At 49.0% G+C, this 5,612-nt stretch overlaps 1 long non-coding RNA gene across 1 annotated transcript; it reads left to right on the forward strand.

Annotated features, from left to right (window-relative positions):
- The first annotated feature begins 3,831 nt into the window (after positions 1–3,831).
- On the forward strand, positions 3,832–4,689 carry LOC136010808 (uncharacterized). Its single transcript, XR_010611009.1, has 3 exons — positions 3,832–3,898; positions 4,000–4,127; positions 4,587–4,689. It is a non-coding gene; the product is annotated as an uncharacterized LOC136010808 (long non-coding RNA).
- The last annotated feature ends 923 nt before the right edge of the window (positions 4,690–5,612 follow it).

The raw sequence follows: 5,612 nt of genomic DNA on the forward strand, positions 1-5,612 counted from the left end.
CCTGCCCCATGTGTCCTAGTGTCACAGGGCACATCTGCAGCTGCATTGCTGTGGTCAGCACCACAAAGCAGGGCTGCTCCAAACCTGTGGCTCTAATTAACACCTCTGCTACACGTTTCAAGAATGAGGTCTCTCTCCTTAACAAGGTCCTTGATTAGCAAGTTTCAAAGAGCGATCAAAACCTGAGTAAACCCCTAACATTTTAAGGAGGCTGGTGCCCTCTCCTCCTTTTGTACAAAGAAAAATGAAAAAGGGAAAAGGAAATGTAATTCTCTTTCATTTGCGTGTGCACGAACAAATTAGCTTCAGAGGCAATTTTACAGTAATTATGACCATCTCCAACGGATTAGATTTTCAGAAATATTCACTCTAATGTCATGATGACAACTCTCACATCCTGGTTTTGTTATTTGATGTTCTAGCAATTGAAGGGTTCCAATAATGTGTGTGCATGACTAGACTAGAACAAAAACACATTTACAACTCACGAGTTTTGTGACACTGAAAATTTAATGGCGAAGTGATTTTGACCTTTGAAGGATATGAAAAATTCAGTGGTAACATGATCTTTATCTTCTCAGCGTGGCATGTTGATACAGGCTGTCATTTCAGCTCATATTCCCTGATAATGAGGGATGTTTGATCTTTTATTTCTCATAATACTTTAAGTGTCTCGTAATTATGAATTTATTTGGTAATCACTCTGATAGCACTGATACAAGAATCCATTTAGCATTCCGACGTCTGCCACACTTCCTTTCATGGGTGACACATCGTCATTTCATCGAGTTAAAGCATGAAGCTTTCGTGTTTTCCTGTATGGGGAATTGAATGTACGTAAACTTCAGGGAAGTTTGGTGAGTTTTGGGGAATTTTGCATGAAAAATTCCCAGTGGTATCTTTAATGGTTACTGGTTATTCCGTGTCTGTGTATTTTAAATGGTTTTTGTGGTTAATTAGCTGTCTGCCTGATACTCCACAGTAGCAGGAGCATATTACTGGATATAGAGCAATGGAGATGGGTTTGGAATGTCATTTGATAAACTTGTATCTACCTTGAAGAGTTTTATTGGGTTTTTTTGGCCATAAAATCACAGAATCAGGTAGATTGGAAAAGACTTTTAAGATCATTAAGTCCAACCATTCCCCAGCACCGCCAAGGCCACCTCTAGCACAGTTCACTAAGGTCCTCATTTACATGGTTTGTTCACTTCCAGGGGCGGTGATGGGCATCTCCCCTGTGCTCTGGTGATTCAGGTACACCGCGTGGAGCCGGCAGTGGAGGGACTACAGGCTGAAGCAAAGACCGAGAAATAAACATCAGACATGGATCCCTTGGCTGGTGTTTCTAACCCAGCATCAGGCGAGCTCTTGGCTCGCAGAGCAGTGTGAGCCAGCGGAGCTGCTGCTTCCCAGCACAACACAGTTTGGGTGGAGAGCAGCTGAGTCAACAACTACAAATGATCCATTTCTTGTTCCGTGTGATATCCTCCGTCACCAGGCACTGCGAAGGGAGCGTGGCAACATTAAAACCTTGCTTAATAAAGGCAACATTTCAATACCACTTATGATAGGGTCAGCAGTTGCCCGCTGCAATTAATCACTCGTTCACTGGGAAAGGGAAGGGATTGGGAGAGTAGGAGAAAACAACAGTGAGAGGACGAACACTCACACCACATAAAAGGCAGTCATTATACAGTTAATGACCGTTTGCTTCGGAGTTCTCCTCAAACACCTCTTGAAGCTTCTCAGGATTATCTTGCAGGATAAATCAAGCAGATTTAGAAGACCTGAGGACGTTTTCCCAAGAGAAACAATCACAGCAGCTTAATTTGGTCAAAACCCGGAATGCATCCATGGTGTCTGCTTTACACCAGGAGAGAAAGGAAGCACTCGGGAAGACAGAGGCAGATGGGTGCTTGGTTCTTACACCACAGACCCTTCTGGAGCCTTTCTGCCTCAATGGGTGTGCATCCTGTGCCTGCACACGTGTGTGTGCGTACGCATGTTCCAGTGCACGTGTGGGTGTGTACGTGCACGTCGGAGGGACTCAGCGGCTCTCCTGGGATTTCTCCAAGCCGTTTCCGTGCCATGGGCTCATGACTGCCAGTTCTGCACTGAACCGCCGGCGGTTGACAGTCCGACTGTGGCTCTGCGGCGTGGCAGGAAGGGAAGGGCGTGCTGCCAAAGGGCACTCGGGACTTAAACTGCATCAAAGGCTGCTGAGATATTCGGGCTGCGGCTGCTTTCTGAACGGAAAGACTTTTTTAACCCATGGGCTGCTCAGTTTAGAGACACAGACAACCTGAGCTGAAAGTTTTGCTCCGAGAGGGGCTCTGTATCAAAGGAGAGCGGCTGCAGCCAGACTCTCCTGCAGAGGAGAGGTTCTGTGTATCCCAGGAATGCTTTCATTTATATGCATCTGATAACCCAGTGAAGGGAAATGGGAATGAGTTGGCAGGTGGCCTTTTGAATGAAAGGGCACAAGGTAAATTATCTGTTTGCTACTTTCTCGCTCTGGAATACTAAAGGTGTCACACGGAATGCATATTCCTCTCCATCCACCTTTGTTTCATTGTTCATGTTCCAAAATTTAAATACAATTTCAACAGACATAGATGAGTACGATGCATTTGGGTTTCTTCATTGCACTTGTGGCATGCAAGTTCTGCTGCTTATCCTAATGGTCCATATCAGAAAGCAACGAGGATTATAACATTAGACTTCCTGCTTTTGTAAAACAAAGGAATTAGAGTCAGTCTTTAGTCTATAAGCAGGATGTGAAACAAAATTAGCGCTACTCCTTGAAACAATTACCTCCCGGTACCGTCTCTTCTGACCAGCAACAAGGTGATGCCAACCTGTGTCTCCTTTAAATTTAAGCACAGGTGCTGATGTTACAAGCAGCAACACCTAGGTGTAAAAACCCATCCACATCCACAAGAACATTTTAAACTGTTAAATATTAGGTATTTACATGGAATCAAAGCTACCAGGAGGCAGTACTGCGGTTGTCTGTGCCCCTCAGGCTGGCTGTGGAGGTGTCTTCTGCTGGGGAAAAGCCACCTCGAGGCAACCCAAGTGTCTCACTGGGGTTGTGCGGCACCAGCTCCGCAGCAAGTCAGTCCTTATGCGGAAATTAAGCACTGATCCTTGTTAGCATCATCCTCCCAGAGCTTCCCAGGGCACTTCTGCAAAGAATAAAGCCAAATTATAGCAAAACAGTGATTTTCCTTGGCATCAGGTTCTCCTGCACATGCACATAATGATCCCACAGCCGAACCCAGCAAATAATTACAACTCCTGTTGTTGAATTTATTGCAGTTATGACAAATTGTAACTGTGCAGTTCGAAATGTTCTTAAGGTCTAAACATTTGCAGCCTTTCAGGAGGGACAGATAAATAGCTGGATCTTTAAGGAAGCACACACAGGCTCAGGGAGCTTGCAGTCAGGCAGGGCTGGTCACCAGCTGACCTCCGAGCACTGCTCATGGTGGAAGCAAGTGGTAACTGCTGGAACTGGTGGTGGCGTTTGGTGTTCTTGTAACATCAGAGATGTGGATTGCACTCCGTACTTTTGAGTGTCTGAAACATCTTTGAACTTTAGGTCATTGCTGAGCATGAGGCTGGGCGGTGGGCGCTGGGTCAGCAAGGAATTGATGGAAAATGGAAGGACCTACATCAGTCATTGAGGGTTGGGCCCCTCCTGCATGGGCAGCTGATACTCAGTGCTAGGCTGGTCCCTGATAGGAGGGGAAGCTCATTGTGGGGGAGAAGGAATCAGGATTAAAGCGGGGAGTCAAAGGTCTGTTCTGGTATCTGCAGTGGTGAGCCTGTAGTTAGTGAGAGAAAGTGTGACAAGCTCAGTGTGTGCTTGCTCCAGCAGCACTGTGGTAAGGTGGGTTGCTGGGTTTGGGCTTGGTGCCACTGTAGTAGGTAGCTGGTAGCTCTGGGAAAAAGCCTCATTCATCAGTGGTGTTTTGGTTTTGCTTTTGCCAGAGTACAGAAGTTTAGCCAAGGCATGTGTCCTGTGGGGAGCTGCTGCCTCTCTTTGCTTGTCTTGGCTCAAGATGATCCACCTGCGATGCACCAGGGCCCAGATCTGTGCCGATTCCTGCCCCTATCTGGTAATACCAAATGGGTTTCCTCTCCATGTGCCTCCCTGCATAGACCACTGATGTCCAGGTCATGCACATACTGCAGAAGTACCGGGAAGTAGCAGGGAGGTGGTGGGTGAGCAGGGGAGAGGATTCCCACAGGGAACAAGGAGGAGCAGCATCACTGTGGGGTTTGGGGTGAGGCTTCACTCAGAGCCAGAAGGTGTGAGGTGGGAGTCACTGCATCAGGAAGCACGCTCTGGCCTTCCTCACCCCTGCAGGAACAGCTCCTGGGCCCTTTCAATGGAACGGTGCCTTTGGTAAGGGATGCGTGTCCCTCTGAGAGCAGCTGGAGGAACCTTCCCTGCTCCCAGGTGGCTCTGCTGCTGCTGACGAGGTGTGGGTCTGCACAAGCTGGAAGAGCCACACAAATCCCTGTCCCCGGGTTTTGGTCATTAAATGTGTTGAATGTGGTTTGTTCGCCTGCAGACTCCCAGCACCGGCTCAGCTGCCTGGGTTCCCGGTGAGGTGACTCGGTTCCAGCGGCTGGGAAGACCTTTTACTGCGATGGACCAATACAATATTTATACAGTCTGCAGCCCGCTTCCTCTCAGACCTTGGCTCCAGCTCTCTCTTGGGTGCTGTTTCTCTGGTGCTGGTGATCTCTTTCCAAAGGAGAGGAAAAAGAGAAAGCAGGAAAAGGTTTTAGTGAATGGTCTAGGGAAAGGCAAACCAATGTAAGCCTTTCCTTTGTGAAGCGGCATTTGTATGTTATGCTGCAGCAATTCTTTTCCTGCGGCTGACACTTGATCCCAGAGACATTTGGGTTTCATGGTCTAGAAGCTGCGTGAGCTTCATTAAAGGCAGTTACATGAATGCACCAAGAAGAGGCCAAGAATGGAGAAAAACAGCCCTGGTTTCAGCGCCTGAGCTCCAGGCTGACGCCTGGCCTCAGCAGAGGGGAGGCCTGGGGTTGCTGTCAGGCTCCACTCTGTAGAAACCTCCCTTCCAGGTGGTGTTGGGGCAGCCCAAAGGATTTGCCTCAGTGCCAGGGTCCCCGGTGGTTCAGAGAATCCCAGCCTGGTTTGTGCTGGAAGGGACCTTAAATCTCATCCAGTCCCAACCCCTGCCACAGGCAGGGACCCCTTCCACTGGAGCAGCTTGCTCCAAGCCCCTGTGTCCAACCTGGCCTTGAGCACTGCCAGGGATGGGGCAGCCACAGCTTCTCTGGGCACCCTGTGCCAGCGCCTCAGCACCCTCACAGGGAAGAGCTTCTGCCTAAGAGCTCAGCTCAGTCTCCCCTCGGGCAGGTTCAAGCCATTCCCCTTGGCCTGTCCCTACAGGCCCTTGTCCCAAGCCCCTCTCCAGTTTTCCTGCAGCCCCTTTAGGCACTGGAGCTGCTCTCAGGTCTCCCCTTCAGGAGCCTTCTCTTCTCCAGGCTGCCCCAGCCCAGCTCTCTCAGCCTGGCTCCAGCTGCTGTCCATGTGCTCATGGTAATGTTTTGGGCTTGTTGCT

This window comes from Lathamus discolor, chromosome 3 (assembly GCF_037157495.1).
Source record: "Lathamus discolor isolate bLatDis1 chromosome 3, bLatDis1.hap1, whole genome shotgun sequence".
In the NCBI taxonomy this organism is placed as follows: domain Eukaryota; kingdom Metazoa; phylum Chordata; class Aves; order Psittaciformes; family Psittacidae; genus Lathamus; species Lathamus discolor.